Genomic DNA, 15,251 nt, shown 5'->3' with positions numbered 1-15,251 from the left:
ATGTGGTGACAGGTTTACTCTTGATGTGGCTTGTCTGTGATATGGTGCATTCCATGAGATCATATTTTACTGAGATGTTTTACTGTTCTACTCACTGGGCTATAGAGCTCATCCCACTCCCTTAACCCCAGTTTTGCAGGTTCAGTGTACAGTGTACAGGGACAGTCCAGCAGAGTACAAGAAAAAGTAAAGAGATCTGTAATAGCTTAGAGTGGACATGTAATATTAAAGAGATGTAATAGTTGTTGCTTGACCTAGTGATGTATGTTTTGTACATGATCTGTATATGTATATATGTTTTCCTGCATGTGAAAACCAGGCTTAACAGGTATGAGTTAACCCATCTAGAGCAAGCTCTAGTCAGGGATACAGAGTACAGAGTTAGTGCATGCACAGGTTAAGCCTTGGTTCAGCAAAGAGTTTTATTTTCACAGAAAATGTATGATCATGTATGAGGTTTACAGGTACACAGAGAGTATAGCAGGCTTGCTACGGGTTCTGGCGGCCTTAAGCCGACCTGAATCCTAGCGCCGGTGACGGTCCATTTTGGGGTCGTTACAGATTGGTATCAGAGCCCTAGGTTCACATGATCGGACCTATAGAGACAGTGTTGGGCTCAGACAGGTTAGAAGTGGTCAAGCACAATAGGAAATCATGTCCACTAGGATAAGGTCTTGAGTCCTATCTGTTATGATATGCCATGAGTGTTGTATGTGTATTGATGCAGAGTGATAGAGTAATAGCTTATGCTTCTAGACAGTTGAAGAAGCACGAGTTAAATTACCCTACCCATGACCTAGAGATGGCAGCAGTTATCTTTGCACTTAAGATGTGGCGGCATTACCTCTACGGAGTTAAATGCGAGATCTTCACTGATCACAAGAGTTTACAGTACATCTTAAGTCAGAGAGAGCTGAATTTGAGGCAGAGAAGATGGGTCAAATTGCTCAGTGACTATGATTGTAAGATCCAGTATCATCCGGGTAAGGCGAATGTTGTCGCAGACGCCCTAAGCCGGAAATCACTAGGCAGTTTATCCCATATAGCAGCAGAGCGGAGATCGGTTGTGATGGAGCTTTATAAGCTCTTTGACGAGGGATTACAGTTAGAATTGTCTGGTACAGGTGCGTTGATAGCACAGATGCGAGTGACACCTGTGTTTCTGGAGCAGATAGCTCAGAGACAACATGAGGACCCTGAGTTAATGAAAATTGCCAGGACTGTTCAGTCAGGCAATAGTGTAGAGTTCAGATTTGACAGCAAAGGGATCCTTCGCTATGGGAGTCGACTTTGTGTACCAGATAGGGGCAGTGTGAAGGAAGACATTATGAGGGAAGCTCATAATGCGAGGTATAGTGTTCACCCAGGAGCTACCAAGATGTATCAGGATCTGAAAAGGGTCTATTGGTGGCCAGCCATGAAGAAAGAAGTGGCGCAGTTCGTGACAGCCTGTGAGGTTTGTCAGAGGGTGAAATTAGAGCATCAGAAACCAGCCGGAATGCTTAACCCATTACCGATTCCAGAATGGAAATGGGAGAACATAGCCATGGATTTTGTAGTGGGTTTACCAGTAGCGTCCAACAGAATAGACTCGATATGGGTGATTGTGGACAGACTCACGAAATCTGCTCATTTTCTTCCAGTACGGAGTAACTATTCTGTGGATAAGTTGGCACAGGTCTATCTGGATGAGATAGTGAGGTTACATGGAGTTCCAGTGTCTATAGTTTCAGACAGAGGACCTCAGTTTACTTCTCGCTTTTGGCGGAGTCTGCAAAGTGCGATGGGCACGAGATTAGAGTTTAGTACTGCTTTCCACCCACAGACTGATGGACAGTCAGAAAGGACCATCCAGACCATCGAGGATATGCTTCGCCTATGTGTGTTAGACTTTGGCGGTTCTTGGAGGCAGCATCTACCTTTAGTGGAATTTGCCTACAATAACAGTCATCATGCTAGCATTGGGATGGCTCCTTATGAAGCTTTGTATGGGAGGAAGTGCAGATCCCCTGTTTGCTGGGAAGAGGTAGGAGAGAAGGCTCTTGCAGGGCCAGAGTTAGTAGACATTACCAGTAGAATGGTGCCCATGATCAGAGAGAGAATCAGAACAGCTCAGAGTAGACAGAAAAGTTATGCAGACGTTCGCAGGAAGCAGTTAGAGTTTCAAGAAGGTAATTGGGTATTGCTGAAAGTGTCTCCAATGAAAGGAGTGGTTCGTTTTGGGAAGAAAGGTAAATTAGCTCCACGGTACATTGGACCCTTTGAGGTGTTGCAGAGGATCGGAAATGTGTCGTATAAGCTGGATTTACCTGCTTCTATGGAGAGGATTCACCCGGTATTTCATGTTTCTATGCTACGACAGTTTGTGTCAGATCCGAATCAGGTTCTGAGTGAGCCTGAGGTGGAGATTCATACGGATCTCACCTATATAGAGCAGCCAGTGCGGATTCTGGACACGCAGATCAGACAGCTAAGGAACAAGGAGATTCCAATGGTGAAAGTCCTATGGAACCACCATAACCTAGAAGAGTGCACATGGGAGACGCGGGAGTCTATGCTCCAGCAGTATCCATATTTGTTTTAAGGTTAGTTTCCTCCTTGTATTTTGTTTTGTGTTTTAGGAACATCCGAGGACGAATGTTCTTAAGGAGGGGAGAATGTAATACCCGGCTAGAATCCGGCACCGGAATTCCTATTATCTGGCGGAATCCGGGATGTTGGGATTCTATCTAAGGGTAGGAGGTATGTGTTACTAAGGATTAAGATGTGTTTAAATGTTTGTTTTTAAGATAAATGGAACTAAGTTATGAGTTGAAATGACCTAAGGCTGGTGAGCCAAGTTCGGCCGCCGAAAGTAAGTTCGGCCGCCGAAAGTGTTTGGCTTCCGAAGGGAAGTTCGGCCCCCGAACGTTGCATGGTCTCGCACGTGATTGGGCAGCCGACGATGAGTTGGCTAGTGAGCTGAGTCATGTGTTTTGACAGATGTTGGCTTCAGATTCTTGCCATGAATTAGCCACGTCTTCTATGACTCATTTGCAAGTGTTTTGAGCAGCTCAGGCAGGAGTTTGCTCATTTACCACGTTTTGAAGGGTTTGAAGCAAAAGTGAGTTTGAGAGAGTTTGAGAGAGTTTGAGAGTGTGAGAGGAGGTGATCCGTTTTCCCTTGGTCAGAGTGTTTAGCTTCTTGCTACAGGAGGTAAGTGATGTTCTTGAATCTGTTTTTTTGAAGGTTTTAGGGGGATTTGTGGAAGGAGATGCATGTTTAGGTTCTTAATGATAGTTTTGATGAGTTATGCATGTATACATGTGTATATGTTATGTTTGTTTTGTTGTTTGGGGTTATTAGCTAGTTTTGGACCCCTGTGATCATATACATGAGTATATGTATGTTGAGGAGGTGAAGTTTGCATGGTTTGAGAAGTTGAAGGGAAGAAGGAGATGGTTTGCCGTTGAAGCTGAGTTCTGGATGAACTCAGGTTCGGCAGCCGAAAGTTCATTCGGCCGCCGAACCTCTTGCATGGTGGCTTAATTGCCACAGCTTGCCCCCGAGTGTTTTTGCATGTTCGGCTCTGTTTGGGGGATTCGGCCGCCGAAGGTGCCGCCGAAGGTGCTTGAGTTTCGTCTCTGGAGAGGACATTCGGCCGCCGAACCTGCCGCCGAAAGTGTTCTGTCCAGCTTTTCTTTTGCATGCTTTGCATGGCTAGTTAAGTGAGTTTCAGGGATTTTGGGGGAGTTTAATAGAGGTATTGATAAGTGAGTATGGTCCCTCATTTGAGTCCATCTGTATAGGTACAGACCAGAGGAACCAGAGAGAGCAGCAGTGAGTACTGCTCCAGAGGTTCAGAGCCTGCAGAGTCAGTCAGTCCAGATAGCCAGAGGTGAGTGGAACTAAACTTATAACTTTTAATTGAATCACAAACTGCTTTTAGCATATCTCATGCATCATGTTTATGCCATAGGTTGATTGCATTAGTAGTCACGAATATGTTGCATTGCATTGTTATTTGATGATGTGAGTAAATGCTGAATGATCCAATAGTCACAGACAGGAAGACCAGGAGCCTTTGACTACGCCCTGGCACGTATAGCAAAGACCAGGAGCCTTTGACCACGCCCTGGCAGGTATATAGTAAAGTCCAGGAGCCTTTGACTACGCCCTGGCAATGGTAAGTTTACAGGTGTTATATACACATATACATATATGACAGGAAGACCAGGTGCTCGATTCTACGCCCTGGCACAGAGTTACTGGGACTATGTGGTGACAGGTTTACTCTTGATGTGGCTTGTCTGTGATATGGTGCATTCCATGAGATCATATTTTACTGAGATGTTTTACTGTTCTACTCACTGGGCTATAGAGCTCATCCCACTCCCTTAACCCCAGTTTTGCAGGTTCAGTGTACAGTGTACAGGGACAGTCCAGCAGAGTACAGGAAAAAGTAAAGAGATCTGTAATAGCTTAGAGTGGACATGTAATATTAAAGAGATGTAATAGTTGTTTCTTGACCTAGTGATGTATGTTTTGTACATGATCTGTATATGTATATATGTTTTCCTGCATGTGAAAACCAGGCTTAACAGGTATGAGTTAACCCATCTAGAGCAAGCTCTAGTCAGGGATACAGAGTACAGAGTTAGTGCATGCACAGGTTAAGCCTTGGTTCAGCAAAGAGTTTTATTTTCACAGAAAATGTATGATCATGTATGAGGTTTACAGGTACACAGAGAGTATAGCAGGCTTGCTACGGGTTCTGGCGGCCTTAAGCCGACCTGAATCCTAGCGCCGGTGACGGTCCATTTTGGGGTCGTTACATTCGGCCTCCGAACATGGCTGGGGAGGCAGCCTTTCGGCTGCCGAAGCTTGCCCCCGAAAGGGAGACTTTCGTCTCTGTCTGGCAGTTTCGGCCGCCGAAAGTGCCGCCGAACATGCATGAGTTTCGTCTCTGTCTGGGAGTTTCAGCCGCCGAAGGTGCCGCCGAACCTGCCTGACTTTCGGCTCTGGAGGGACTTTCGGCCGCCGAACCTGCCGCCGAAAGTGCCCTGTCCAGGCCTTCCTTGCATGTTTTCCTATGGTTGTTTCATGATGTTTTAGGGGGTTTTTGGGGAGTAGTTTATAGTTATGTTCAGGTATGTTTGGTCCCTCATTTGAGTCCACCTGTGTAGGTTCGGACCCGAGGAACCGAGGACCCCAGCAGTGAGTTCAGCTGCTTCGGTGTTGTCAGAGTCAGCCAGAGGTGAGTGGAACTAAACTTAATCTTTTAAATTAAATGTTTTATCATGTTTCATGCATCATGATTATGCAATAGGATGATTGCATTAGTTTCCACGAATATGCCGCATTGCATCGATTGTTGTTGATGTGGGTGAATATTGGATGACCCAATTAGTCCATGACAGGAAGACCAGGACCCCATTCTACGGCCTAGCACTATGTAAGGAAAGACCAGGACCCCATTCTACGGCCTGGCACGGTTATGGGACTCGAAGACCAGGAGCCCAGAGGAGGCTCTGGGGCAAATGGTAAGTAATGTATGTTATGATAGGAAGACCAGGACCCCATGCTACGGCCTGGCACAGAGTTAGCTTGGACTAATTGGTGACAAGTTCACCCAACCCTTATGTGAATTGTATGTGTTATGATGCATTTCATTGGAGCATAGTGTTAATATGTTTTATAGTTCTACTCACTGGGCTTTTAGCTCACCCCTCTCCCTTTTACCCCCAGGCTTGCAGGTACAGGATAGAAGAGGAGGTCGGTTAGAGTAAAGCTTGTTTGTGTAATAGTTAGAATGTGGACATGACAAATCGTAGTATGATATAATGTAAAAGTACAGTATAGTTATGTAATGATGTTTATGGATATTAGAGGTGTGCTTAACCATAGAATGTTGTTATCCCTTTTAATACATGATCTTAGAGATTTTATGATGTTTATGTAAACCAACTCGACATATGTTATGTCACCCATTTGGGGGCACTGATGAGATCCCACGGAGGGATCAATGTTTATAAGTTATGTTATATACAGTGCATGAACAGGTTGAGTATGGTTGATGTATATGGAAAGAAAAGTTTTAATTTTTATGTATGTTGTTGATCATGTATGGGATTAAGCAGGTTCACAGGATGCATGTTAGGCTTGCTACGGGTCCCGGCGGCCTTAAGTCGACCCGGATCCTAGCGCCGGTAGCTGTCTGATTTTCGGGTCGTTACAGTTCTTGAAATGACACGAATTGAGCAACAAAAGCATACTTCCTATTTGGTTTTGGGTTAGTTCTTAAAACCATATGATGTGTTCGAATTTGAGGAATAGGAGAAGCAATATCAGTAATAATCTGTAAGCCTGTAGATTGTGCTGATGGGGAAAGTGTTTCTGTAAAATTTTGATTGTGAAATTGGGAGAAATGCTGAAATGGAGTATGTGGTGAAGAAGGAGTGAAAGGAGAATTTGTACCTGATGTAGGCGTTGGTGAAGAGGACGATGTACAAGTGACTTGCAGCCATGTTGGATCCGTTTGTGGTTCGGCAATATTAGTTGATGCAGATAACTTAGAAAAGGGAAATTCCTTAGGGACAAACCGAACATGTTTTGCCAAGTACACACGCCCTGTAGTAAAATCCAAACATCTATAGGCAGAATGAAAAGGACTTTGCCCAAGATATACACACCCAGTAGACCTGAAACTGAATTTATGCTTATTATAAGGACGTAACAATGGGAAAACACTACACCCTAAGGGTTGAAAAGACAAGTAATTTGGGTCTTTGGAGAACAACTTAAAAAAGGGTGAAGTTTTATTCAAGACATCTGAAGGTAAGGTGTTAATCAACATAGCACTCTGCTCAATCGCATAATTCCAGTATTTTAAGGGTAAGAAGGCATGAGCTAAAAGAGTTAGACCAGTATCTAAAAGATGCCGAATTTTTCTTTCTGCTGTACCATTTTGTTCATGAGTGTATGGACAAGCTATCCTATGTACAACACCAGTAGCTTTAAAATAGTGATTCAATCGTTGGTATTCACCCCCCCAATCAGAATGAAAGGCTAAAATTGACTTGCCAAATTGGCGTTTGATAAGCTGCTCAAACTGAAGAAAGACATCATACACCTCACTCTTATTTTTCAAAAAATAAACCCATGTAAAACGAGTGTAATCGTCAATAAATAGAACAAAATAACGATGACCCAAACTAGATTGCACAGGTGCAGGACCCCATACATCTGAGAAAATAATATCAAAAGGCTGTTGACTTGTATGTTCTTTTGACACTAAAGAAAGACGAGACAATTTGCCTAATCGACAACTAGATCAAGGACTCAACTCAGTATCAGAAACTGATATTTTATTCTGCCTAACTAAAGCAGATATCTTGTGATAGTTTGGATGACCCAACCGCCGATGCCAATCGTCCATTGAAGAAGCTGCTGAAACTTGATTTGCCATGGGAGGTGGCCGGAGCTGAGTTAACTTGTACATGCCATCTTCACTTGGGCCTTGCATCAGTGTGTTCTTGGTGCACTGGTCCTTTATTGCAAAATAATGAGGCCAAAATTCAAAGAAAACAGAATTGTCAGTAGAAAATTTTTGGACAGAGAGCAAATTTTTTGTAATGTCAGGAACACATAAGATATGATTGAGCTTGAGTTTGCAACGGGACTTGGAAACAGAGCCATTACCAGTGTGTGAAATCTGCAATCCTTGTCCATTGCCAACCAATAATTGATCATTACCTGAATACTCATTGATGACATTCAATTGTTGCGGATCAGAGGTAACATGATAGTTGGCAGCAGTGTCAGGGAACCAGGAAACCGAAGTAGAATCAGCAATAGAAGGAGCAGTCGGGTAAGGCATTGTGTACACCATATTTGCATTAGGAGCTCTATAAGGCCGAGAAGGACAATATCCGGAATAATTGCCATTAGAATAACCAGATTGATTACCACTGTTATTATTTCCAATAGGACCACGATAAAATCGCCGGCGGCAGTGCAAAGCAGAATGATTTGGTTTGCCACAAATTTGACAAACCACCTTATTAGACTTCGAAGAATCAGAAGACATATGAGCAGGAGCAGTAGCATTCGATCGAGGTGTAGGTAAAAGTGGAGCAGTAGAAGAACGCGATCGAAGACTTAAATTTGCCATTGGTTGATGTAAATTATTAAGAAGCATTTCATGTGCAACCAAATGACTATGCAGTTCAAAAAACGAAACTGGTTGAGGACGAAGATTAAGATTGGTGATAATAGAGTGAAATTCAAACCCAAGATTGCGATAGATTATCGCATTAAATTCAGCTGGAGAAAGTGGTCGTCCGGCTGCACCAAGCTCATCAGCAAGGGATTTTGCTTTCTTCAGATAAGCAGAGACTGAGAGATCATTTTTCTTGAGCTCTTGGAGTTCAATATGTAATTGAAGCTGGCGATCTTGAGATACAGCACCAAATGCATTGGCTAAAGCTTCCCAGACAGCATGTGAAGAGGTAAGACCATAAACAAGAGAATATACTTCTTCTGTAAGAGATGCGAGCAGCCATGAGTGAAGCATCTGATCTTTGTTGAACCAAACCGTATATGCTGGATTTGGTATAGGGGTGGCATCTGTAGCAGATGTGGGTATAGTTTTAGAGGGAGCTGATTCAGAACCATCAATAAAACCATTGAGACCTTGGAAATTTAGAATCGGTCCAAACTGGGTTTTCCAAGCTAGGTAATTATTGTCTTTTAGTTTGATGGAAAAAGAAGAGGCAGAGGTAATAGTTGAAATAGAAGAAGAAGAAGAAGATGAGGATAAAGGAACAAGAGCCATAACAAATGAATTATAGCGGCTCTGATACCATGTACAAACTAGAGAGAATTAGGTTTTTCTATATATTTCGTATTGAATAGTACAACTCTATTTATACATCTCTGTATACAGAGTAGTTACAAAGGATAAGTATAAGAGTGTAAGACTATCATTAGAATACAACTAATACAGCTATTTAGTAACAAATAATATAACCAATATTATCTGTAACATGGAGCATCAGTCAGAGGTTATTGTAAGGCGAACATCTTCTTCACGCCGTGCATGCGGGATTGCAAAACCAGATGTGGAGTGCCATCAAGAAGAACATAATTAAGAGGTATTGAGATAAAAGAAGCCGTATTCTTTTTGTTTTTTTTTTAAAAAAAATTCCAGTGCTTTTTCAATTATTTGAAATAAACTATTTATTATAAATAAATAAATTTATGTTGTATATTTTTATATTAAACTGTACAAATAGTAAATTAGCTGGAGTGAAAAATTATAACTAAATACTTATTTGTACATTTTAAGGCAACAAGTAAAATAAAAAAAAATTTATTTAATTTACTAAATAAATATTACAAATGAGATTGTATAGTTTTATTGTTTCGTACATTAGCATATTCTAAAACTAAAATATAAGCATTAAGAAAGAGACAATACACTAAATCCAGTAAAATATTAAAACAATGTTGCCAAACTTACATGAATAGCGTAACAAACATTCTGAGAACATTGCACTCACAGGTATAGCTTGATGATAAGTGCATTTAAGTAAATATGAGAGATATCAGTTTTATTCACTCAATTTCCAATCCCCATTTCTAAAAAAAAAAAAAAAAAAAAAAAAAACATTCTGAGAACATATAAATATTCTCAGGATGCATTATCAATGATGCATATGAAGTCTCATGGGATTACAAGGTCAAAACCAAAACCTTTCATAATAAATATATCTCCAGAAAATAATTCCAGATTGGTGATAAAGTTTTGCTTTTTGAATCACGGTTTAAATTGTTTCCAGGAAAGCTATGATTTCGCTGGATTAGGCCATTATTGGTAGAGCATGTCTTTCCTCATGGAGCTGTGGACATCCGCAGTCCAGAAACAAGCAAAGTCTTCAAGGTCAATGGGCACCATTTGAAACCATATTATGAAGGATTTGCTGTGGATCTTGTAGAAGAGGTTCCCTTGGAACCCCTTCCCCCATCTTGTTGATCAAAACAAGACAGTCCAGTCCACGATAGAAAACCCAGGCGCTACTAGGAGGCATCCCAGCTGAAGTGATTTGCTCGAAGCATTGGGCAAATCGACTGACTGTACTATAGCAGCAAGTGATTTGCCAAAATCAATGGCCAAATCGACAGAATTCGACCATCGTAGAGAAGTCATGACTAGGGCCAATCGAACAATTGCAATAAGGATGTGATTTGGCCAAATCTCCAACCAAATCACCTTGTCAAGAAGTCAGAGACTCAGCATTTAATGATCAGGGCAGTTCAACTTCCTCAAATCACCTTAAATAGTTTTTCTTTTTCTTTTCTTTTTACTCACGCTATTCCTGTTTTCCTCATCTCTTTCCTTCTTCCTCAAGTCTTTCTTCCGATTACATCTTCTAGCATGGTCAGAATAAAGATGGTGGCTACCTCCGGCCCCGGCAAGTGGCGACAACTAGGTTTGCCCAGACCCATACGCGTCCCCACTAACAGCGACAAGGAACCCATCGTCAATCCTCCTACCATCGTTGACATTATCGACACAGGGTTGACGGAAGCAATGGCGACTTGCACTGCTTCGATACCCGTCATCCACACTTATCGCCGACGGACTAAGGCGTCGACAATAGCGCCATCGATCGAGACAGAGATGGTCAAGACAAACACTCTCCAAGATGCGACACTTCCGGAAGAAACCCCTTCGGCTAGTCATGGGCAGAAATGACAAATGTCGCCTTCTTCATCGCCACAACCAAGCCCAAAGCGCCAGACGGAAACCCCATCAGTGTACCAAACACACCTCCCGCAGGCCACAACCAGGGCGATTTGCCCAAACCATTAGACCTTGACCATGCAACGAAGGGCTTGACCTTCAATAAGCAGACTGAGCGAACCAGGTTTGACAGGGTCTACTCTCTACCCGATCACCCAGTTAAGTTCCTTCACCATAGCACCCTTGAGGCATTAGGGATTCAGGAATAGGTAAAATCTCTTATTGATGATATTGGGTGGAGTATATTCTTTTACCTGCGTATGCTTGCCTTCACAGAACTCACCCACGAGTTCTGATCAAACCAAATTTAGACCCATTTTTCATGTTGTTATTAATGTCAATTTACACATTTTCTATCTAATTTTGTGGTTTTGATCTTATTTTGCAGAAAATAGTGTAAAAGGGTAATTTGGTAAAAATGACCCTAAAACTGCCCAAAAGAGAGTAAAAGAGAATAAGCCTGGTTTGCCCAAGTCCGTTTGCCCAAACCAAGTTCAAGTTGAAATGGGAGAAGAATGATTTGCTGTTTGACCAGACTGTTTGCTCAAACAGACTGGGCAAACAGACCCGCATAATAGAGGCAGTGTGCAGACAGGGGCAAGACAGACTGTTTGCCCGAGTTGTTTGCCCACACAACCCAAGCAAACAAGGCCTGCGACAGCAGACATCAGAGAAGCGGGAAATTCAGTTTTCAAATCTTCAAGAGATCTTTTCCTCCCCAAACACGTGGATACAACTCCACAAATCTTCAAGACACCTCAACACCCTATCCCACATATTTAGAAAGCCAAATCTCATCAAGATACAATTACCTTCCAAGAATTCAACTCCAATTAGGAAAAGAACTCAATTCAAATCAAGAAACTTAGGGCTGAACATATTCAATTATAAAAAGAGGATCAAACCAGCAACAAGGGGGCATTCATCACCTTCGGCAGAACCACACCAGCAGCCGTGCGCCATAGCCGCTGGCCCTTCTCCATCTTCTTCTTGCTTTCTTTCTTTTATTTTTGTTTTAGTTTCAGCCATGAGTGGCTAAAACCCTTTTTCTAGTTGAAGATTAAGTGAAACTTCAGTTTGTTTATGGAGTGTGAGATCTGAACCTATATTGTTTATCTTTTATTTATCAATATTTATGCAATTTCATGCTTAATTCCATTGTTGCTTTGTTATTTAAATCAATAGGGCCCCATTGATTCTTGATTGCAAAGTAATAATTTGTTAGTTTGGATAGTTTTAAGTCCGTAATTGCTTGAATTATTCAAACACAAGTAACTCTTGGTGTAAAAACCAAGGAGATTGCATAATCTAGCAAGATCACCATACGTTTGGGTAGCTAGAATTATGTCTCTCTATTTCTTAATGCAATTGATAGTTGTATGATGCTAAAAGCCCCAAGGACATTCCTTAGCAACTTGTTGATTAGTGATTAATTAGAGAAAGTTTCTTAGTTAATCTATGCTTAAGGAGGGATATGGAGGTGAGAAGCGTCTTCCACCTCCATAACTAATTTATTGAATCAAATAAAAGAATATAAGTGTCAATGATCAATCCCAACAACCGAAGTGGATCCAATTCTTCAACTAGAGCTTTTCTCATTAGTGAAATTCCTTTATTTTATTATTTGCTTTACTTTGCTATTTTTAATTCTAGTTTAGCTCATCAATCTCAAAACCCCCATTTTATTTTATTTTCACTTTATTTACTTGGTCTTGATAAGGAAAATAGGTAAGTATCAATTCCCTGTGGATTTGATCCTTTTACCACTATCTACAGTTGTAAAATTGTGGACAACTAAAAAGGTTATTTTTCACCGGCTTCGACAACCGCACAGTAAAAAATTGGCGCCGTTGCCGGAGATTTGATTTAACTAACTTATTTTTCTTTCATGAATAGGTTTGGACGTAAAGAAAATCTACTCTACAATCCAAAAATTAAGCGCACATCAAGACAAGCTAATCCGAGGGACCAACCTCAAAACAGTCTTCATCAAACAACAACCACCAACTTGGAAGCTGCAATTCAATTTGCTGCACAACACATTCAGACCAATGTTGCTGAAGAATCACCTTCTGCACCTACTGTCAAGACTGCTGTCCAAGAAACAAAACAATCTGTGCCACCTGCTGCTGAATTCAAAGCTGAATCTGCTGTCAAACCTGCTGTCCCAAGAAACAGAACCAGCTGCTGAGTCTGCTGCACAAATCACTGTTGTACTTGTTGAATTAGATGCTGAACCAATTGCTAAAACAACCACTGCACTTGAAACTGAACCAGCTGCTGAATTTGCTTCATCTACTACTGTATCTGCTGCACAAAACACTGCAGTACCTGCTGCTACACCTGCTATACCTACTGCACTTGCAGAATTTGCTGCTGCACCTGCTGGATCTGTCACAAGAACTAGCTACAGAATTGCTGAACCAGCTGCTGAATTTACTGCTCAATTTGCTGCAGAGGTGATAGATTCATCCACAAATGATACGCAAATTGCTGCAACTGAACCAGCCCAAAAATAAGAAATTTTTGCCAAAAAAATTTCAGAACCAGCCCCCAAAACAGCAGCTGAATCAGCTGCAATAAGGGTAGCCACAGCAGCATCTGAAGAGAAAAAAATTGCAGCAGCTACTGCTCTTGAACCAGCTGTTGTCTTTGCTGAATTTGAAGCTGAAAATGTTGAGGTGAGAACTCCAATGGCACAAGAAAGAACTCTTCGCGAACTAGCAGCACTCGTGGATGATCAAGCACTATGGTGCATCACTTACCCACCTTTGACAACCCCTTTTGAGCTTAAAACCGGATTAATTCACCTACTTCCAAAATTCAGAGGTTTGGAGAATGAAGATACACAAGCATTTTAAATAATTTCACATTGTGTGCTCAACAATGAGGCCTCAATGTATTTCTGAAGAGCATGTTAAATTAAGAGCCTTTCCCTTTTCTCTTGATAATTTTGTCAAAGATTGGTTGTTCTATTTACCACCCGGATCCATCACTTCATGGGAAGGGATGGTGAGAGCCTTCTTGAGTGAATACTTCCCAACCACAGAAGTTATTGGCATCAGAAGAGAGATCAATTGCATCAAGCAAAAAGATTATGAAGACCTATATGATTATTGGGAAAGATTCAATCGATTGTGCACAAGCTGCCCTCAACATGACATCTCTGATAAATCCCTTATTGAACATTTTATGGAGGTTTGTTGTCATCCAAAAGAAAATTCATTGATGCAACATGTGGAGGTTCAATTGAAGATAAAACACCTCAAGCAATTAGAGAGTTAATTTTAACAATGGCAGTCGCATCCAAGTAATATGGAGATCAAAGAGAACTGCCAAGGAGAGTTAATGAGGTAAGTACATCTTTCTTAGCCTCACAAATTTTTGATTTAACTTTTGTTGTCCGTAGTTTGGCTGTAGTTTAGGCTCAACAAATTCATTAAGAATAGCAAGTCAATGCCAATGGAGGATTTAATGGACAGCAGAGATACGATCCCTACTCTGACACCTACAATCTAGGTTGGAGGGAGCACCCGAACTTCAGTCATGCTAGGGCAAATCAATATCAAAAATCCAGCCCAAGCAGCACCTCAAGAATCTAGTGTGCCTCTTGAAGAGATGGTAGAATCTTTAGCAAATACGGTGCAAAACCTTCAAGACAGATGAGTCAAATGGCTACCTCCATGAGTGAGCTAGAATCTCAAGGGAAGTTAACTTCCCAAACCGAGGCTAATCCCAAGCAAAATGCAAGTGCAATCATTTTGAGAAGTGGGAGAGAGCTTCATAATGATAAGGCTGATGATAAAGGTTCGCAACTGCATAAACAAGTTGCTGAAGAAAAGCTGCCAGAAAGTGAACCAGGAGATCTGTTTGCCCAAATAGCCGGGCAAATAAGTAGACAGCATACACAGCAAGACAGAAATTATTTGCTCAAACAGACTGGGCAAACAGAACCAGTGCACCAGCAGAATGCAGACCAGCAAGCAACATTCAAGATTCCACCTCCCTTTCCAAAAAGGTTTGAAAAATCACAAAAAGAAAAAGAAGAAAGAGAGATCCTTGAAACCTTTAGGAAAGTGGAGATTAAGATACCTTTGCTAGATGCTGTGAAACAAATACCAAGGTATGCCAAGTTCTTAAAATAATTATGCACAAACTGAAGAAAGCTTGCTGGAAAAGAAAAGATAAGTGTAGGGGAGGTTGTGACAGCTGTCATAAAAAGGAAACTCCCAGCCAAGTGCAAAGATTGAGGGATGTTTGCTGTCTCTTGCAAAATTGGCAATTTGGGCATCAAGAAGGCCATGTGTGACCTAGATGCATCAATTAATGTTATGCCTCTTTTTATTTATAACTCTTTGAATGGAGGTGCATTTAAAGACACTAAAGTGGTCATTCAATTGGTTGACAGATCTGTGGTATATCCAAAAGGCATTATAGAAGATGTTCTAGTGCAAGTGGATAAACT

The 15,251-nt window shown here is 41.4% G+C and overlaps 1 non-coding gene across 1 annotated transcript; it reads right to left on the bottom strand.

Moving 5' to 3' along the window:
- Nucleotides 1-13,843: 13,843 nt before the first annotated feature.
- Nucleotides 13,844-13,950, bottom strand: LOC122723590. Its single transcript, XR_006350577.1, has one exon. It is a non-coding gene; the product is annotated as a small nucleolar RNA R71 (small nucleolar RNA).
- Nucleotides 13,951-15,251: the final 1,301 nt, after the last annotated feature.

The sequence above is a fragment of the Manihot esculenta genome, chromosome 4 (assembly GCF_001659605.2).
Source record: "Manihot esculenta cultivar AM560-2 chromosome 4, M.esculenta_v8, whole genome shotgun sequence".
Classification (NCBI taxonomy): Eukaryota; Viridiplantae; Streptophyta; class Magnoliopsida; order Malpighiales; family Euphorbiaceae; genus Manihot; species Manihot esculenta.
This window is presented reverse-complemented; position numbering and strand designations above follow the sequence as displayed.